Source organism: Manis javanica, chromosome 7, assembly GCF_040802235.1.
Source record: "Manis javanica isolate MJ-LG chromosome 7, MJ_LKY, whole genome shotgun sequence".
NCBI lineage: Eukaryota > Metazoa > Chordata > Mammalia > Pholidota > Manidae > Manis > Manis javanica.
The window spans coordinates 109,952,648-109,975,398 of record NC_133162.1 but is presented as its reverse complement, the minus strand read 5'-3'; the positions used below and the strand labels follow the sequence as shown (position 1 = coordinate 109,975,398).

At 34.3% G+C, this 22,751-nt stretch overlaps 1 pseudogene; it reads right to left on the bottom strand.

Moving 5' to 3' along the window:
• Positions 1-272: 272 nt before the first annotated feature.
• LOC108384804 (microtubule-associated protein 1 light chain 3 beta pseudogene) lies at positions 273-22,487 on the bottom strand (annotated as a pseudogene).
• Positions 22,488-22,751: the final 264 nt, after the last annotated feature.

The window sequence follows — 22,751 nt, the reverse complement described above, 5'->3', positions numbered from 1 at the left end:
CTTTATTTTTAAACTAAATTTGAAAACAGAACAGTCTAGGTTAAATAATGTAGTTTTTGAAAGCTAATGTCCTCATCTTGAGCTCAGTTTTTCTGTGTGATGTACAAAAACAACTTCCTGAAACTCCTAGGTGGGAAACACTACTGTTTTGGTGATCTTGGATTCGATGAACTGATCTGTCTCAGTTGGTGACATCCCTATTCTCTCCTGGTAAGAGTTTTAAAAATTCTAAAGCAGATGCATTTTTCTAGTCTGACACAGAGAATTTCATTTCAAATCTCCTGAGAGGCATATACCATATACAGATATCCATCTTTCATCCTTCTCACTTTCATACACTTCAGAAATTGGTGTGGACACCCTCCCATGTTATGTCAATTCACTAACAGGAAGAAGGCTTCATTTGCATTGAGCTAGCTGTGAGTGCCTTCTAATTATCTTGATGAGTTCACTCATGTTAACATGATCAGGTACAAGGACTTGGTTTTTTCCAGGACCAGAAGCTGCTTCCCACCGTTGTATCACTTTTTATAATTGAAATTTTGGTAGGATACTGCTCTTGGATAAGTCGGACATCTACTCTCTGTTGGAAGGTGCGGCACTGCTTGAAGGTCTTCTCCAACAGTATGGTGTGCAAGGCTGGTCGTGGTGGAGAGGCAGAGGGTCCTGGCTGCTCCGGGTGGCAGTGGCTCCAGCTGCAGTGACAGCTACTGTCACTATTCCCTTGAAGGCATACTGGTGTGGTGTTTCAGAACCCAAGCAATAAGAAGATGGTGCCATATAGTTCAGGATCTAGAACAGGATGTCAGAACTTAAGCAGGCATGAAGCCATCTACATAAGAATGGGATGGCAGTGCAAATGGATATTGGTTACATATAGAGGGATTAATCAAAGATATCAATATATTAAAATTGGAGATTTGTTTTCACGAACAACAATAGTGGTTATAAATGTGGAAAGGGAGAAAATTAGAATTAACTCTGTAGTGTTGCATTCAAATTGGAGTTATCAGTGTGAACTCATGCTTTTTCAACAGAAGATGGATGGATGGATAAATACATAGATAATAGATAAAGAAACTAATATATATATAGTAAATATTTTATAAAATATACTTTATTATATATTATCTATTTTATATTTTATATAATATGTATTATATATCTACATGTCAGTACATGTATATGTGTGTGTATATACATATATATATATATATAATATGTATTTATCAGTATATGTATTCCAAGTTCTGTTTGCTGTGGTCTTGGGGAACACTGTTAACCCAACAGCAATGAAATCATCTAGTGCTCAGATATTTGTTTTTTTGCACCATTTTCCATGAAAAGAACTAAGAGTACATTGTAGAAATAGGTGACATCAGGGCTGGGGAAGTGAAATATAAAATGAGACTAGAATATCTTTTGTGCATTAGGCAAGAAAATGCTCACAGAATGATAAAATATCATGATAGAATTCAAAAGCTGGTTTAGATGACCTCCCATTGACCAAATATGGATAAATTGAGAATCAAATATTTGACAGTACAGATTACAATCCAACACATAAATTAGAAAGCCCTGAGATGACAGAGAGTGAAATAAAGAAATGATTTGAAATTTTGATGAGGAATGGGCTATTCATATAATTTCAAAGTACTTTCTCTAAAAACACCTATAATTACAAAGGGGAAAAGTGTTACCTTGTAGTAGACAAGACTGGGAGACACCAACTTAAATTATTAAGCACTACCAAAATGGAACAAATGAAAACAGTATGCCATTTGATGGGATGCAATGGAAAGAATACAGTGCCTCTTTTGTGGTAATATCTGCCAAAGATGCCGTCTTGAATCTAGTCATAAGGCAACTGTAGACAAACCAAACTTCAGAAATACTCTGAAAAAAAAAGAAAGCCTAGCCTGTAATCTGCAAAAATATCAATCTCATGAAATTGAAGGAACTGTACCAGACTAAAAGTGATGAAAGAGACATTATAACTGAGTGTACCATCTAATTCTGAATGGAATCCTTTTGCTGCAAAAGATGTTATTGGAACAATTGGCAGGACCAGAACAAAGCCTGATAATTGGATCATAGTAACATGTCAAAGTTAGCTTTCTGATTTTGATGGTTTTATTGCAGCTATTTGGAGAATGTCCTTGCTTATAGGAAATATAAAAGTATCTGAGGATGACTGACTAGAAAGTGTAAAAAAAATATTATTTACATTGTCCATCCAACTTCTTCAAGGTTTATGACTTTCTACAGAGAGAAATCTTTTAAAAAGTCATGTTCATTTCAAAATTATGCTTATTTAAAAACCAACAGCAATAAAAATATACCAAGCAATAGGAAAAATTCATGATTTTACAGTTAAAATTATTTCTATGGATCCTTGCTGTATTCCATATACACTGTAAACTATTCTACTCAGTTCTCATCTTAATCCACATAGGGTTTAATAATATCATGGTCATTTACTCACAATTTTCTGGTATCATGCTCTTATCTTATTTTCCAGGACCTGCTTTGTTGCCAGCTAAATATAACCAAAATTTGAAAAAGAAGAAATTCTTTAATATTAGAAGAAAAACCTTTGAAGTGATCTCTTTTGGAAGTTTTATGTTCATTGCTATCCTTTAGCTTTCTCCAAATACCCATAAAGCAAAGAATTCAAGTGTTATTTCTATAATTCAGTAGTTTTCATTCAAATTGTGCATTAAAAATTAATATCCATCTTAAAACAATTGGCATGATTAATTATCTACTAAATTTTTCATTTCACAAAAGGCAGTGTTTTATGCCATATAATGACATGGTTACGGAACTTTTAAGTCAGAAAGACACATTTATGTGAGGTCAGGAATCAAGCTCAAAATTCCTTTAATCTCACATTCCTATTTAGGCTCACTGTTTTTACTAGATTTTATTTCAACATCTACATTTCAATCACAACCTAAATTTTCAAGAAATTCATATAGAAAATTAATCAATACTATTCACAGTAAGTATGGTAAGAACTAATGACATAAAAAGTTCAGCTGTGATAATAAATGTTAATTCTTATTAAATGAATAAGATGAACGTATTACTGAAGCTTTTCTTCTACAAGCTGATTAAAATAAATCTTTGATAGGAAAACAAAGTACTAAATAAACACAGCAATAAGAAAGCAGATGTTTTTATTACCAAATCTGGGAATGTTATTTTCAGATTATTTCTCAGATGTGTATGTACATTTATCATTATGTATATCTTATCATTACAGAGTGAATTCATTTCCTAAGACTGCTGTAGTGAAGTACCACAAAGTAGGTGGCTTAAAGCAACAAAAATGTATTGTCTCACAGGTCTGAAGTCTGGAAGTCTGAAATCAAAGAGCCAGCAGGATAGCAGGACGATGCTCTCTGAAGGCACTAGGAAAGGATCCTGCATGATCTTTTTCTAGCTTTTGGTAATTGTCCACAATACCGGTTGTGCTTGACTTACTGATGCATCACTTCAGCTTCTATCTCTGCTGTCACATGGCATTCGCCGTGTGTGTGTGTGTAGAGATATGTATATTTAAAGTTTGGCCTATTACTACTCAATAACTAGATTTTACAGTATGTATGTGTTATATGTGTATATATTATATGTATATATCTCATATACCACCTTTTAGACATAAATGATTTGTATCACTCTTGCTAAAGCAGATGTAAACTGGATTTCCTAAAAATTATTTATAGTGCTCTTTCTTATGGGGTCTATAAGTAGAACTATTTCAATTGATTTGCACATTCTATCAAATAAGTACAATTAAAACATCTACTGTATTTTATCCTCATGTGAATACTCTTCACTTATGAAATAAACAATACCTGTTTCACCTCTGTTCCTTTCCAATTCTCAATCATTATCTTTTTTTTCCCCCACTGGAAAGAAGAAGCATATGGGTAGAGTTTAGTAAGAAAATGCTGTCATCTTTGGGTTGAAATCTCCTAGGTCTGATGGGCAATTAATTAATAAAAAGTTCCTACTGATATGGACAACTATCCATTTTTAATTTCCTAATTTTTAAACCAGAAAAACAAAAGAATACACACATACAACACTAAATAATACATGGGCATGTTATGTGTTTATAATTTTTTTGTTTATAGCTATAAATAAATGACCTATAGCATTCATCTGAAAGCTTGTTCTTTTTTCTTTTTCCCCTGGGTTATGTTGTTTTCAAATATGGGTTAGGACTCCATCTGTATAGCAATCCTCATTTTCAAACATTGTAAAAGATAAACCTGCAGCAGTGAAAGGTTATTCAGGCCTTAGAGCTCACTTCTAGGTCTTGTAGGAGTTGCCTTTCTTTGTATGCTTTCTTTGGACTGTAAAGCATGTAGCTAACTAGCCTCTAACAAGACTTTAATTAGAGGTCTTAGAAACCACAAACTGTAGGAAGATCCATTCAGTTCATGTATATGCATCTCTACATGTTCACAAGGTGTTAGAAAATTTAAAATGCATTGAAATAGGCATTAACAAACTGCTTGTAATTTTGGCTTTAGCAATACCAAGTTTGTGACCTTATACTCTACATATCTCTAAAGATGTCCCTTTATTTCCCATCATTTCATTTGCAAAGTTTTATTAATTTTTCCCCTAATGTGAAATCTATATTCATTCAAAATACTTTTGCTCATGTTTATTTCATTATTATTTTAATATATTGCTTAACTTTAAAAAAAATTGTTGATAAGTGAGATGAACTGTACTTTTCTATAGAAACAGATAAGTTAGGTTTCAGTGTTATACTAGTTTTATGAAAGTAATTGGAAAATTTTCATTAGACTTGATATTTTGTTTGTTTTTCTGGTCATAATTTATGCTATCAGCAGTAAGTCCACCCAGGTGTAATGCCTTAACTAATGGACCAATGATGCCTGAATATTTACTATTTATTTATAGAATCCCTTTACTTATTTATTCATTTATTTATTTATTTATATTTTGTTTTTTATTAAGGTATTATTCATATACACTCTTATAAAGTTCCACATGAAAAACAATGTGGCTACTACATTCACCCACATTATCGAGTCCCCCCATTGCAATCACTGTCAATCAGTGTAGTAAGATGCTACAGTCTCTATTTGCCTTATAGAATCCCTTTATTAAAACTTGTACCAAAACTAAGAGCCCAGAAAAAAAAATTCCTAGGTTGTAGTGTGTTTTCAGTGACACAAGAGTTGTAAGGTACAGCATTTGAGTATATGCATTACCAGAAGTCAGAACATAGTTCACATCTAATATATAATAACCTTGGGTGACATTTTTCAAAGGAAAGAGCAATCTTGGAGAATTGTGCTGATATGATTACCATTTTAACTTCACTGCTTGAAAAAAAATTGTTTCATAATATGCCTTTCTACATAGGTGAAAATGTCAGATAAATGTCATTTTAGGCAGCTTCTAAGCAGTCTTCTTATTTGTACTCTAAATTTTAAAAAGTCTCTCTTTTTTCTTGATTATCAAAAGTTAAATACACTTTATCAGAAAGTTTAAGTATTACATTCATTATTTCTAATGACAATACTGAATATGTTCTCTCCAGCAATGATCCCAAGCAATTATATAATGACTCTAATTGTGTTCCTTACTCAACACCTAACATATGACCTACTAAAAGGAGTTTTTTGGTTCATAGTGACTATTTATATCAGCTAACCTACTCTGCTTTTTTACATGAGTCCTTGGACTTAACTAGTTATTACTGTGGATATGATTCAAATCTTAATTTTGTCATGATGTTGATTATAAATGGTTATGTGTAAAAGTGAAAATTAATGCTTTTCCTTAAGCTTTATAGATAAAGTCAGATCACGATATTATGGATGTAATTAGATTCCTTAAAACGTCAAAAGGTTTTATATTAATTTTTTGAGGATCTGTAATTTGGAGGATAATATTCTTATTCAAAGTGCTATAAGTATTCTTCACTTGAGGGCTTTGTTTTTAGGGAATATAATTTGTTTGGAATAAAAAAAGTACAATTTGAAATACAAGTATTATTACAGGTATATAAACCTTGAAATGAACTCTTTATTTACAGTCCAGAATTCATTAACAAAAATAATTTTAAAGCTCATTCAAAGAAACCGAAGTATAGAAGCTTGGGACCATTTAGTGAACAGACTCACACACAAGAAAGTTATAGAAAAGCATGTTGATATTTAAGGTGCTGCCATCAGAAAGCTTTAAAGATGATCACAGAAAATTCTATAACAAGGAAGGAAAATACATAAAACAGAAAACATTTTGGCCAAAATATGTAAAAAAATATTTTGGTAAATAGAATGTAGTACCTCCAATATGTGGAAAATATGAATATACAGAGAAGAACAGATTTATTTATTAAAAATTTATCACAAGTCTGTCATTGGTGCAAAGCAGTTTGTCATATATTGTTTTGTTTTATCCTCATAACAAAGTAATCAGTGCAGTAATATTGATCTTGTTTTCATATAAAGAAGCAGGAACTCATAAAAGTAAATAACTTACTACAGTAAGTAGTGAATCTGGACTTTGAACCTAGGATTACCTTCTCAAAAAGCACTTACTTCCTTGAGAGTTTGAGAAGTTGAGCATCTCCTGAATATGTAAATTTCTGATTTGTGTCCCTTATTATCTTATGTTTGCTTCCTCCACATCCCTAATCCCTTCTTTTGGTAAGCACTCTATTTATCATATTTCATCACTTTTCACCAAGTGAGAAGTTCCTTCCAATGAAACTTCCATAACATCCCAAGCTTTCTGGAGATCAGAATTGCAGATCTTAGTAAATCTGCTGCCATGTTGAATCACCTTGGCTTATGGATACTTAGCAGGGCTGAGAGCCCTAAACACATTTTATCACTTGTGTGTTAGGTTTTTCAATGGTTGAAAATCATTGGTTTAGATAGTGTTAAGTTTTATTTTCTATTAATTCTTTTAGTTATCAACTTAAATAACTGGTTATTTTTGTGGGAGTAGACAAGTAACAGTTCCTGGAAATGCTGAATAGCGTATTGTTCTTCTTGGCCTTACCATTGTCAAAGATGACTCTGGATTTCTTTGCCTTAATTCCTCTTTTCACATCATTTACTCTTAACCACATTATGAGCTCCATTAAAACCCTGTCCTATTCTCACATTAACCTCAAACTCTTGGCTTTAAGACCTTCTCTTTGTCTGTATTTGAACTGTGTGTTATTTCTACCTGCTCTTTCTTGATATAATTTATTTCTTTCAAGTCCTAGATTCCTTTTAACCAGGGCTTCATTCTAGGATGGCTCTGACCTTCAGTACCTTCCCACCACTTTTCTGAATTACCCAACCCAGCTTCAGAGAGATATGCTTACGGGAGGGAAGAAGACATTTCTGCACTCCCGTGCTAATTATTTCTAATCATCAAACTACTTAGTTCATATAACTGCCTCCAGGAAACTCTCCTTGTAAACCCGAGATCGTAGGAACTACCAATTTTCCTGGATTCTAATGGAATGACTAATCTCTCTTTCAGATCCTTTAATAAGGACACATTTAATTGGCCAGGAAATTAAATTTTTGAGGTCTGAATTATCCATATATGCTTTATGTTTTATCAAATTTCATGTCGTTTCATATTTATATTATAAAATGGAGAATTATAATCAAGCTAACCAAATTTACTTATATTAGTAATCAATATAGATTTTTTTCATTGTGTATTTTTTGTTATGTATATTTAATAGCATCAGGTATGTGTATTTGTAGGAGAGTTACATTGATTGAGAGTCTTGTTCTCTCTGGTGCAAATTCTCTCTTCTGTTTCAGGAGCCTGTGGGAATCCCGTTGCAGGGTTAGAAAAGATGCCTTCACCTCTTTGTACCCTAAGGGGTACTTGTGATCCTGGCATAAAGAAAAAACTCAGTGATGTTTGTTGGATGAAGCCAAATAAGTGTTCTTTAATTTATCTGAAATAGAGTAACAGTGAAATAAATATCACTGCAAAAGTGCAAAATGGAATAATGACTGCAAAAGTCAATATACTATACTAAAAATGGGAATTATCAGGCATTCTGATTCTTGCAATTAAAAGAATATTATCTTGCTGTCTACTGAGAAAAAATGAAGGAACTTTAAATTGCTTTTCTGAAACTAATTTGGAAAAAAAGGCATTTAAGAATTGATAATTATTAGTTTGTTATATTATGGCAAAATATAGCAGCATGAAAGAATGGATAAGATGGCAAGTTCTTTTTTCCTTAAACTTAATATTTAAAGTAAATTGCACAAACTGAGGAATGGTCCATTGAGGAAAAGCCTTTTGTTTTATTACACAGCTGAACTCATAATTGAAATAATAGCAATACAATCAAATGTTCTGTAAATAGCTATTACATTACTGCATTAGGACAAAATGTATTAATCAATACTTTGTTAACCTGCATAGCAATAGTCCATTTTTTATGTGAGAGAATTTAGCATTTCATTTAGTCTGAAATTATATCTGGTGGACCCAGATTTTTTGAAAGAGGAAAAAGTACTTCAAAAGACTACATTGCCTGTCAAGGTTGTATTTGTTACCTTTTTTTTTTCAGAGGTAATTGCATGATGAAATTATCTGTGAAAAGAGAATTTTCAGCTACTACCTTGAAAAAAGGGTTGAGGAAAGGTTATGTTTAGCATAACTCTATTTCCAACACATTGTTGCACTATAGGCAGAATAATCTAATTTCACTTGTTTCCTAATTCCAATGGAGTACCAAATCCTCAGTCCTTTAAAATATTTTTTGGTCAATATTTGCATTCCTTCCCTTGATTGTGTGGGAAAATAAGATTATATGAATGTAGCAATTTTAGAATAACTCATTATCTTTAAAGTGTCCTTTAGATTCCTAGACTTGCATTTTTCTCACCATTGAATACCTTTTAATGATATTTTATTTATTCTCATTAAACTTCTAATTAGACTTTCTATAAAATGTCAAATTAAATTCAAAATGAGAAAAATTAATAAAATATTCCAGTTTGGTTTTGTTAACATGGAATGATATAGTGTCAAAGAATTACCTCTTGATTAATACTGACACATCACTTTCTACACATGAATAAAACATTTATTCATTCATTCATTCATTTCTGTGCTATTTATTAGTTGCTATGTGCCAACCATTGTTTTACAAAGATCAGTGATAAAAGAAATGTTGTTAAAAAGCTAGTGATGTAGGACAGGGACATGGGGCAAGCGTCATGATTACCTTTTCCTGTCTATGATTAAAAATGACAAGATATAAGTAGTAGTGTAAGAATATGAGGGACTCCATCTTAAGGCTAAGATTCCATTTTAAAACCCATGGAGTTAGGAGGTAAGATCCCTAACAAACTCTTCGGTAATCAGACAATAATCCATCCTTTCCTTAGGCAGGGCAAGCAACCTTAATTGATATGTGCCCAGTGCTTCAGGGAAACCACTGTCTTGGAGAAGAAATGGATCAATAAATTCCTTATATTAAGTTTATCTTACAGAATTATATAGAGGATAGTGCATATATTATCTGGATGACTATGGATGGTGACACTGGAGACATCATGACACCACAAGTCAAGCCTACACCCAACAACCCCACCCCCCTGCCCTTTGCTCTATCTGGAAAGCCTTGAACTACAGAATCCTAAGCTGTTAAGTGCACTTCCTCTCTGATGTTGCCCACACTCCCTCTCTTCAAGTGTGTACTTTTCAATAAAGCTTTCTCACTGCTCAACTTACTGCATTTTTTCTCTACGCTCTTCCAGTGGTAAGAGTCTTTGTTAGTCATTATTTCATTCTATTTTCTAGATTTTAGCACATGTCTTCACTCTCTCTGTCCTACTTCAGCTTCCTTGCTCTCTGCTGCCTGCAAGGTAGCTGCCATTCCCTGCTACTCTCACTTTAATGAATTCTCTCATTACCTACACCCATCTGACCTGCTCAAGAATTCTTTCTCACTCAGAGTCAAGAGGTTGAGGTTTCACCTGGTGTGCAGGGTGAGACCTCCCAGAAGTAGCTGCCCGCCACCTCTAGGAGGACCAATTGACAAACATTCTATAAAATACCTGACCAGTACTGCTCAAAACTGCCAATATCACTAAAAACAAGGGCAAGTCTGAAAAGCTGTCACAACCAAGAGGAGCTTAAGGAGCTATGAGAAGTAGATATAATGTGGTATCCTGGATGAGATCTTTGAACAGAAAAAGGGCGCCAGGTGTAAAGGAAATCTGGATGAACCATAGGCTTTAGTAAATAACAATGTATTGCTATTGTCTTGTTAAATGTGACAAATGTACCATATAAATACAAGGTGTTAATAAAAGGGGAAACAAGGTAAGGGGCATATAGGACTTGTCTGTAAAATCTTGGTAATTTTTTTTATAAATCAAAAAGTGTTCTAAAGTTAAAAAAAAAAGCTAGAAGCAATCTTAGCTCTAATATATTTAGTCCTAAACTGCTTGTCATTTTACAGAGGAAGAAAATGAAGGCCACAGAGGTTGTATAACTGCCTAGGGTGGGATATAGCTTATCAGTAAAAAACGTGAAACAAGAAAGTGACATGTTCTTTGGGAGAACTGAACACTTAAATGTAATCAATCTTTATAGGAAAAATGACTTTAGTATATATTTTTCATTCCTTGATTTTAATATTAAATAAGTACAATAACATCTTTAACTAGTATTATCTTTCCATGGTTAAAATTGATAGCAATTTTCTGTGGCCTCTAAGTACACTCTGGCTTTCCTTCCTTGTCTTGGTCCCTGTCAGTCACCCATTCATACAACTCTCTTTGCCTCTGCACAACTGATACCTTTAACATTTGATCTGCTTGATTTCCATTTGCTTTTAAATTTTTAATTTCTTGCTTTATTAATACCTTTGGGTTAGAGGTTTTATTATAATGTTTCAAAAATGTTCTTTTTGTATTACATTTTATTACAAAGTCACAAAAAATCTTTTGTACCATGTTGAGTTGTTTGAGCCTTGTTAAACTGAACAAAACCAAGAGTGATTAACAAAGCTACGTGTACAACTTTATTTATATATGTATTTATGTATATTTATATAAGTATATATGTATATTTATGTAAGTATGTATATATACATGTATATATATACATATTTGAGCCAATATATCTAGTTACCAAAAGATATTAAGGACAAAGGAGGAGGATCTCTTCATACCCAACTTCTGGTGTCCAGGAAGTCTATTTTGCTCTATATAAATGACATCTGGTACCTGTCTGGGATGTGAAAGACTCCTACCAGGTATATTGAGATTATTGCGTATAGCGGGTTAAAGTACTTCAAAAGCCTTCTTGGCTTCTTACCTTATGTTATTTATTAAAACAAAATTACAAGTGAATGTTTGAAATACTTAACTAAATGCAAATAAAAGTAGAAATGGATATGAATAAAAAGAGGAGATAAACACAGGCTTGTGAAGTAAATATTCCCAAAGACATATTTAAGAGACTTTAGGGTAAGTGGGGAAATGAGTTATATTTGTAGTCTTTACTGCTTTGACACAAGTAACAAAACTTCTCATATTTGTCTGTTTAAGATGTATGATGAAACTGCAGAGAATAGATGTTTTACCCATGTACAAATAAACCTTTTTCTAATGAACAAGGCAAGATTCCAACATAGTTGAAATACAAAGTATAGGTAAAATAAACACTTCAAAACAGATGGAGAAGAGTATTACAGTAAGTAGTCACCACACAGTATTAGGTCCAAAAAGTAACTTGTGTTTATCTTTAGAGTCACACTGCATATTAAATCTATACCTATCTCAAGGGGATTTTCATGTAAAAAATGGTGTGGGCAGGTTATATTATTTAAAATGGCTATTTGAAGATAGTATATTTTGATATTCTTGCAGGCAGTATAATTAGGAAAATATTACCATATGTTATTAGGACCACAGTCAGATAACAAGAACTGAGAAAAAGTTCGGGTCAAACTCTCAGCAAGATGGTAAAATTTTATATTATATTCTGAAATGAACACAAAGGAACTGCTAGCTTCCTCTCAACAGCTGTTTTACCAGACCTGAGAGAATGGTTCAGGGTAAGTCGGTGGCTGACAAGTTAGTTATCTTCTTGAGAAAAGGGAGGAGAACCGCGAAACAGCAACCACACAGCAGTATGGGAAAGGATTTCTTTAACCTTACCTTTTTATTCAGTCTGGATTTTCAGTCCTTCTCCTACCACAAGCAGAAAGCACTATGGATGTGTGGAAAAGCTTTTTATCCCACTAGAAATCATTGGACAGAAATTTTCAGGACATCTGGTCTCACTTCTGTGGTAGAATGACAGAAATATTCAACATTCATAAACGCCTTGGGAAATGGGATGTGTAACAATTTATACCCTGTCTCTCCTCTTTGTGTGTGGGTAGGCTGGAATTTGCTGATTAGGTGTAGATAACTTTAACAGGTTTTAAACTGAAGCACTGTTAGGTTACAAGCCTGTCTGTAAAATCTGTTTGATAATAAGAGGAAAAGATAAAAGGAAACTTGTGGTAATTAAATCTCTTAGCAGACCACCCCTTTGCAATAGCCAGATTTTGGGTCTTTAATGAAGAATTTAGTAGTCACTCCTCATCACTGAAATCATTGTGATAATTTGCCCCTTTAAAAAGGTACAGACACAGTTCTGTTTTAGTAATAGTCTCAGCACCCTTAAGACAACAGAACCTAGGATTTTCCTTGTTGACTCTGCTCCATTTTTGGAGCCAATGAGCTGTTTTCCCCCTTTTATGCTAATAACAGATTTTCAAGCCACTCAGGTATTAAAATATTACTTTTAAAATGTTAAAGTAGATTGTATCATAGAATTGACACTTTGGAACTACCTTTTCTAGAATTGCCCCCAAGCTCATTCTGTATGATGCAGATGTAAATAAGTATCTGAAACAGCTTCTCAGAAGAGTTACTGATACTGAACAACAGTTTGGGATAGTGAAGACTAAAAATTTGTAATAAAGTCTGGTTAAACACTGTATTCCAACCAGTATATGAAGAAACAATACGTGGGGAAAAAAAAAGATATGTTATAGCATCCAACACTTCCTTGATGCCCTAATTCTGAGATGAATCAGGTGATCTGAAACACTCACTTTCATCCACCCTAATTTACTCTGTAACAACTGGTATTTCAGGATGAACCTGGCCAAGTCCTTGTCCTGGAAGGATTATACCTTTTTCTTAATACCCTCTCAGATAAGGTTCCTCAGAGGAAATACTTGAATACAATTTTTAATCTGCTGTTATTTTATTAGTGCTTGCAATTCCATAAAGCAGGAATGAAGAAAAAGAGGACAGAGAAGAAAAACATATATACCAGCAAGCATTTTTCAAGAGGCTCCATTTGGTACTGATAACTACTGATTGTTCACACCGACCGGCAGGATCACCTTTTGAGGAGCGGTATAGAGACTGCCCGTGTGTGCCATCTTGAGGACTTACTGGATCTTTCAGTCAGGTAGCAAGTACCAACAGCTTTAAAAATAGAAGTGTAAAGTTCGGTTGTTTATTTGAATTCTTTCTTTTCTCTTAATGTGGGTGTTTATTACTATACATTTCCCTCTTAGATCTGCCTCCACTGCATGCCCTACATTTTGGATAGTTGCGTTTCCATTTCCATTTGTTTCCAGAAGTTTGATGTCTCTTTTGAATTTTTTCTTGAGATCCATTGCTTGTTCAGTAGCATGTTGTTTAATCTCAACATATTTGTGAATTTTTCAATTTTCCTTCTGTTGTTGATTCTAGTTTAATACTACTGTTGTCAGAAAAGATACTTGGTATTATTTCAATCTTCTTAAATACACAAAAGATTTATTTTTATCACCTATCACATAATCTCTCCTGGGCTTCACAAAGGTTCTCTTGTCAATGGGTGACTGTTTAAGACTGTTCTCGAGGGGCCTCCAGACCACAGATGAGACAGCGTGGATCTGGTACCCAGGCCACTTCAGGGTCCAGCCGGGGCAGGGTTCTTTATGCTTACTACCCAAGGTAAGGGTGGGCAAGACTTCTCCCAGGTCTCTTGGAGTATAATGATTGGTCACTCTGCTTCTACAAAGCCGTGTTTGTTCATGGATGGATGTAACATTGTTGCTGAGGGAAGGGTACCAGTGAGGGACATTTTATTCAGTAGTGTTGCTGATGTCACTCCTCTGATATTTATTTTTATTTGCTAGTTATAGGCAGAAGATATCCTCCAGGGTTCTGGTTGTGTTGCAAGATAACGTTATAAGGGTATCTCTGATTAAGTGGCTTACTCATACACTTTTTATCTCCTAGAGTTGCACATGTATCTCACTTAACATTCTATAAATTACTTTTAATATACATGCATTTAGATTTTGCAATAAATTCATAAGGTACATGTCATTGTACACATCCCCCCATATGGATGTTCAGGTTCATCAAGATAAACTGGCTTCGCCAGAATCATGTGGTTGGTGAGTAAGAAATTACAGGGACTTGGAGCAATGCTAGTTTCACAAACTTACAATCTCTGGGAAACAAGAATAAATGGCTTTGGAAAAATTTAACTGAGGCCATCAGATCTCAGAATAAAAGGTAGCATTGAAGAAGAAAACATCTTTAACCAGGGGAACTAGGTTTGGGGATTTTTTTTTCAATGAGTCAGAGCACATTATTTGGGACAGATAAAAGAGGCTCTTCATGTTGATATGACAGAGCAGATGATCATTGAAGTCCAGTATCATGGTTTGAAATGTGTTCTGCCTCTGGTATTTAATGTACAAATGTGAGAAATCTGTTCCCTGTTGGAAGGCAACTCACAAAGTAAACAAATAACGTATCTATTAACATTAGCAAATGAGAACAGAAAATAGATGACTTTGAAAACCTTGTTTTTAACATACCATATGAATTATGCAGATTACTTGGGGGGGTGAAAAAATTAACAATCTGTTCATGTTGGTTGCCAGAAAATTCTTGAATTTTAAATATAGATACTTCTATTGTGACTGTAGAAGGCTGATAGAGCTGTATGTCTGAAGTTTTAACTAGAATAGCTGGGAAGACTAGGGTAAGATAGTAGATATTCTGAACTCAAAATGTGTACTCATTTTATCAATGCAAATATCTTACTGGGGTGTAGAAAGTATTTGTTTACAAGCTTTTTCATCTGATATTACTATGAGCTTTACACAGAGTATTTGTTATTCAAAATTTACAAAAGAAATCATGAGAAATATGAGGGGTAGGCTTAAAGATGTAGCAGCAGATAAATCCCCACCATTTGATCATTTATATTTGGAGATAGTAGAGTGATATGTTTAATGAAGAACATTCAGTATATTTCCAACTCATCAAGAATTCTGAGTAAGACAATATACCTAAGTTAATGTTTTCTGCCTGACTGTCCTCAGCCTCTAAGGTTATAGATAGTTGGACTGCCTAACTGGAAATACGCCTAGTTGGGTGACAAACTTAATTTATTTCAAGATGATGTTATAGAAAATTCTGGATGAGATTTGTGTTTTAAGGCTAAAGTAATGCTGTTATATGGGGGGAGTTCCTAGATTGGAATAAGGTATTGACTTCCTAGGAATAGTAGAATCAAAAACCTCATTAGTAAGAGATCTGGACCCCTGGGCAGTGGGAACTGCCAAGATGACATTTCTAGTCTGAGAAAGTGAGAGACAGAAGCACCATAAAGAAAGAGTGGCTGCTGCTTTTGTCTGTCTAAAAGTTGTCTGGGACTTTCCTAACAACAAGAAAATGATGGAACCTGAGAGACAGAAAGTTCACAAGTCCGAATATTAGGAAAACAATCAGATTAAATTTTAACATTTACATTTAATCCAATTTATCGTTCAAACAAGTAACATTTGTCTGTATGTGTGTGTGTGCTTTGCAATACGATGGTGATAAGAAGAATAAACTCATGTGCCTGCCCTAAAAAGTTTATTTAGTAAGGGAGAGACACAAGTCCACAATATATAAAAAAAATAATAGAGAATATGTTGAGAAGAAACCATGTACAAGGTGGGAAAGACCAGAAGGATGTCTGTGAAAAGAATGACAGTCTCATATTAATGCAAATTATTTCTTAAAGCAATGTCTTTTTTTTTTTCAATTTTGGGTATAATATCACATTTTAAATATTTTCTATTTCTGACAAAACTCTTAGTGAAATCTAAACACTGAAGTTTTCCCCAACCGCATAGTGATCAGAGAAATATCGAGCTTTATTAAGGAGCCTACAATCAACACTTGTAAATGGTGGCCAACGGGATTTCTAGTTCAACTATATCCTTTACTTTTCTTAAGAAGCAGGTGGTGGAGCAGACAGGTAGGGCTGTATTACCTCAGGAAGACTGAATTACAGGCAGGAGCTGTGTCTAGAAGGGCTGCTTAGAGGGAATAAGGAGGAGTGGTGGTCAGGGGTGTTGTGTGAGGGTGTAAGAAAAGTATTTGTGTTGTTTGTGCTGCCCACTGATAAAGCAGAAAAGGCCTTTTAAATATTATTTTGAGTTAGTCTTTGTTTCTTTTTTTTTAACTTGGAATCCTATAAGGGTTTTCCTGATCATCCTGGTTTACATGGACATGAATAAGTAAAATCTGTTAATACTATTTGACAGGGTATATAGAAACTCAGGACCTACTCAGAAATGTATTAGATATCCTGCAGTTTTTGAAAACACCTAATTTACTATTGACTTTTTCTTAGGCATGTTACTAGAGGGAATCATTAGACTATCCAAAGTTGTAGGTAAGCTGAAATCAACTTGTTTGATGCTCAAACTTTCTTTCATTACTTATTTTCTTTCTTTTTTCTTTGAAAGAAACTTCCGTCCACAAAAAATAACTAACCATTAATATCTGGCTACCATTCCTAGTCTCAGAAAATTTAAATATTTAAGGTACTTGAAATCCAAGAAAGGGATTATGATTTATTAAAGAGTATGTATTTTGCATCCTTGAGAGGAGATAGATATATGTTTGATGAGGATATGGTAAGTGTATGAGTCAGGATTCTCTAGAGAAACAGAACCAAAAGAATGCATATGTATATTTCTCTCTATATAGATTATCATATATAATATATACATGTATACATACAGATTTATTGTATGGAAATTATTCATGTGAAGGTAAAAACCCCAGAATCTGCAGTTGGTAAGGCTGGAGACCTATGGGAGCCAGTGGTAGAGTTCATCCATCTTCTTGTAGGCCGAAACTCTGAAAGAGTTGATAAATCAGTTCAAGTCCAAAGGCAAGGAAAATAAAAGATGTCACAGCTCAGGGCAGTCAGGTAAGAGCAATTCTCAATTATTCATGGGTGGGTCAATCTTTTTGTTCTATTCAGGCCTTCAACTGATTGGATGAGGCCCACCCATATTACAGATGGCAATCTGCTTTGCTCAGTTGATCAGTTTAAAAGTTAAACTTATTTAAAATACACCCTCACAGAAACATCCAGAATATTATTTGCCCAACTACCTGGGCACCATGTGGCCCAGTTAAGTTGATACATAAAATTAATTCATCACAGTGAGAAGTAACTACAGGAGGCAATAGAGTGAGACTATTGTAACAATGATGTCAGAAAGATATTTAGTCAGTGTGGCTTCAACCAGAAACTGAAGAAAAGCCATTTGGTCACCAGTGTCATTAAGATATTCTTTTCAAGAATATAAACACAAAACTTGAGGGTCAAAATAAAGTATTCACAGAAACCATGACTCTTAAAGGTTAAAGTTCTTGTTGAAGGGTCTTCAAAGTATGGGCAGTAAATGTTGACAGGACACAGGTGGGATTTTCTGGTGCTTTGCATTTGTACAAATCCATATTTATGTCCAAAGTGTCTCCTCTAGTTCTTAGCTTTGTAGCATCCATTTGTTGAGTTTTCTGCTTGCATTTTTCTTTTCTGATAATTAAAACATTTTATTTAAAGATTCTTACTCTCTTAAAAATTGCATAAAGATGAAAGAAAGAGTAAATATTTTCAGCTAATGATGTGACCAATTGCTTTTTTGAAAAGTAAGTTTTTGAGGGGAAGGCATTCATTAGACTGAGTGATTGGTGGAGATGGCATCACCCTGATCTTAGATAAGCCATCAGCATCCTCTGCCCATCTAGGAGCAGCTGCCTTTCCCTCTTTGTGAAGCTGTGTGGTTCCTTTAATAACTCGTAAGGCCACTTCCTGGGACTGTTTTAACTCTTCCCACTGATAAGACACACACACCCCCACCTTGCCTCAGGGCTGACTCCTAATCTTCAGAGGACCTCTCAGCCTGTTGCACAAGATTTCTCCTCTCAAGAGGTACTTATAAGGAAATATACAAGTAGGATCTTGTAAGTCATTTACAGTAAATAGGTAGGTCAAAAGCAAAGATGAAAGACAGTCTTTGAATGCTTAATCTTGTTGAGGGTTAAGGATACCTTTTTTGTATTGCATGGATTTCTATTAAGCAGAGATGGCCTCATAGTAAAAGATTAATGTTGCAGATATAGAGGTTGCCGAACCTAAATGATCTTAGGAAGAAGCCATTCTTCACACGTAGCTATCCAGATTGCCACTTTGGAATGCATTTGGAGGCTACTGTGGACATATTTTCTGTAACTTCTGCAACCAGAGTGATAAATATTCTCTGATTAATATTTCTGTGGTCAACTTAGTTTCTCTGACCCTACTTCATCAAGAAACAAGGATCAACACTCAATCTGTGACCTACTTTCTTGTCAGGATTGTCACCTGTGGTCTCAATCCTGCTCTCAACCAGCAGAAAATATGATATAAGGCCAGAGACCAGAAGTCTTAGATCAGATCACTGGTATTGCTCTTTATTGTTCAAATTCTTATACAGCATACATAGCTTTGTATGGCTAGGTAGAGAGAAAAACGCTTATCTGACAAACCACCTGGGTCAAACAAATACACTTAGGGTTGATAGGGGTAGGTGGGTGGTAAGCACCGTCATGCAAGGTGGTCCTTATATCTGATTTGACCCATATCTGATTTGAAGAATGTACAAGCCAAATGATCGTGAACACTTTGCCTGTTTGTAATCAAAACATAATCTACATATATCCAAGTGCAAATATTAATCTTATAGTTTACCAAATAGAAATAGAATTAGAAATAGAGGATTACTGACATCACCAGCATTTCTTTTTCAGTCACATTACCTTATTTATTCAGCTATTATTTTTATTGTGATAAGAACACTTAGTTGGAGATCTTTTCCTTTAACAAATTTTTAAGTGCACAATAGAGCATTGTGACATATAAGCACAACATTGTACAGCGTATCTCTAGAATTTACTCATTTATGTAAGTGCAACTTTATACCTGTTGAACAGCAATCCCCTAACCCACCAGTACAAAATTTTTCAGTAATTTCCATATATGCACATTAATTTTTAAGTTGTATGTAAGAACTTAAAGTGTTCCTAGATATAGAAATTCAAAACATGATAAGATAACCCTCAAAAAAGAAGCCCATGTTGGTGTAATAGGAATAACTTACATTTATTATTATTATGTACCTGTACTCTAAAGGATTATGACATGTGAAGCACATTCATTCCTTCTGTGGCTTGTCTGTCTAAACCATGTTGTACACTTGCTTATTCCTGTCTTGTTGATCTCACAGATGGGATCACCAATTTTCTCCTCGCTTCTCTTTATTAACTTGTCTCATTTTGTCATGTTGATTTCTGAAGTCACCTGTGTAGACCTTCAGAATTCATGTGTCCTCCATATTTTTTCTTGCTTCTCTTCAAGCTTAGCAGACATTTGTGTAGATCTGGAATGTTTGCTTCAAATGCTGACTTGTTTCAGCTCTAGAGGCCAACTTTTCTTAGTCTGCCTTATCCAAGAGTTCCAACAACGGACATGAGTTTGTGTGTATTTACAACTTGTGTCGTAAATATCTAATTAAAAAACATAAGATCCTTTGTCTCATTATAGGCTATTATGTTATGTATATTGGGTAGTTTTGGTGCTAATGTATCACTATCCTTTGTTTTTAAGTGATGTCAAGTTTTCTAAGTGTCTTGGGAGATAAACAAATACGGCACATACTTGTTTTTTAAAAATGCAAAGCTACAGTGCCTGCTGTTTGAAACTTTATCTCACATTCAAACATGGTGTGCTTAGATTTTTTTCCTTCTGTGATGTTTGAACCCCAAATTGGCCAGTCTGCTTCTGTTGTTCTACATTAGTATCACCTGATTATCCACTGAAATCTGGAGGTTTGAAACTGTTGGTCTGTCCTTATGTGTTACAACTAGTTGCCCCATTATATGTTTAATATTAGTATTTTAAATAAATTTTAATTTTTAAATAATTTCAAGCTTGGACATTGAAAAGATAGTTCTATGAATTTTCCTGTGAACTTCACGTACCTTTCCCAAATTTCAGCATCTTACATTACCATAGGCAAATACCGAAAGCCCAGAAATTACTGAAGCAACATTACTACGTAACAAATAGATTTATTTAATTTTTTCAATTACCCCAGTAATGTCCTTATTTTCTGGACCAGATCTGATCCACAATCCCATTTTACATTGTTTTAGTTTTCTTCAATCTGGAATAGTTCTTTAGGTCTTTTTTTATTGCTTTTGAGTAACGGCAAGTTGTTTCGTAGAATGTCCCTCAAATTGGGTTTGACATGTTTTCTTATGATTAAATTTAGGAATTTCTGGCAGGAATGGCACAGCTAGGATGGTGCACCTTTCCCACTGCATCGTATCAGAAGGTTCACAATGTAGTTATGGTGGTGTCTGCCAGGTTTCTCCAATAGATGGTTATTATTTTTCCCTTTACATTTATCTTTGAAAAGCTTTTTCTATTCCCACAGTTATTTGTTTGTTTTATATATATGTTTTTTAGACTCACAGATATTTGGATATAAGTATATCCACTCAATTAGTATATGTTTTAATCTATAATTTGGAGTCAGGGTTCTCCATATAAACAGAATAGTAGGAGATGTATCGATAGATACAGATATAGACATATGGAGATTTATTATGAGGAACTGGCTCATGTCACTGTGGAGGCTGAGAAGTCCCATGATATGAAATCTGCAAGGTGGAGCCCCAGGGAAGCTGGTGACATAGGTCCAGTCTGAGTCCGAAGTTCTGAGAAGCAGGTGAGCCAATGAAGCAAACCCAAGTCTGAGTGCTGGAGAAGGTGAGATGAGATGTTCCCATTCAAGCAGACACGCAGAAAATAAAAGGTGTGAATCCTTCCTTCTGCCCCCTTTTGTTCTGTTCAGGCCCTCCATGGGTTAGACAATGCCCACCACACTGGGCAGAGCAAGCTGCTTTGCTGAGACCAGCGATTCAAATGCTAATCGCATTCAGAAACACCCTCACAGACACACTCAGAGAAATGTTGTAATCTAGGTACCCCATGGCCAGTCAAGTTGACACATAAAGATAATCATCACACATTATTCATTATTATTATCACCTATTATGTTGCCCAAACTGTCCTGAACAGCTTCAGGTTGATTTCTGTTTCATTTGACATACTCAGTTTTTGGGACTTCCTTACTTTCTGAGACCACACAACACACACACACACACACACACACACACACACACACACACACACACACGGTTTCAGTCATACCTTGTTCATTCCTTGCACCAGTTCTAGAATCAGACTTTTGTCCAAGTAGCATTCTTTTTTTTTGTTGGAGAATGGTATCTCAAAACCAAGCTCTGGGTACTAGATTATTGTTAGCTGTGTGTCATTGTTTCTAGGTCCTCTCAGAAAAGGAGCTAGGAAATATATGTATGGAAACACATACCTATATCTATTCTATGTTAATATATCTTTGTCAAATATAATTATTTCATCCTGTTATCTTCAATTCCAATTCAACACCACAGAGTTGATCTGAGCCTTCCCTCTTTCCTTATTTAACAGGAACAAATCTGGTTCTCATTATCCACTATATATTTACTTATTTGCTCAGTTTTAAGATACACATAGTTTCAGAATTGGTAACTTGTATCTGTGTGAAAAACAAGTTTACTAACTAGAATGCAATGGTTGTGTACAGTTTTAATTTTCTTAGAGTATGTAATTAAAATACTATTGTCCAAAGTTTATTGGTGAATTCTATTCTTCATTGTCCCTTCAATCAGCTTATGCTATTGTTCCTATAGAAAAGTTTTTTCTTTTTTTACTGTGTGTAGTTCTTTACTTTTACATACAGTAAAGAAAACTTCTAATTTTCCCGCATGACCTATTGATTTAAATTTTTAATTTGTTTTTTGAGAATGTGAATACTAACTAGGTTTTAAAAGTCATACCTCAAATGTTTATTGAGAAAAGTTTCATGCTATTATCATACCTGATGCTGAGTCCTCATTCCTCATTGTTTCCACACCATTCTCACTCATCACGTATAGGTAAACCAGCTCATTCATCCTGTCAGTATTTTCCATTGTTATAGTTTTTCACACAAAAGCAAATAAATATATATATTTTTATTTCCCTTCCTGTCTTACACAATGAAGAATACTCTATGGACTCTCTTTTGTACTTTTCTTTTTTCAATTAGCAGTGTACCCTGGAAATTCCTCCATATCAGTTTATAGAGATCTTCCTAATTCATTTCGCAGCTACATTTACATTGTGCCTATTGTTTGAACAACCAGTTTCCAATGTGTAAGTATTTAGGTTGTTTCCAATACTCTGCAATTCCAAGC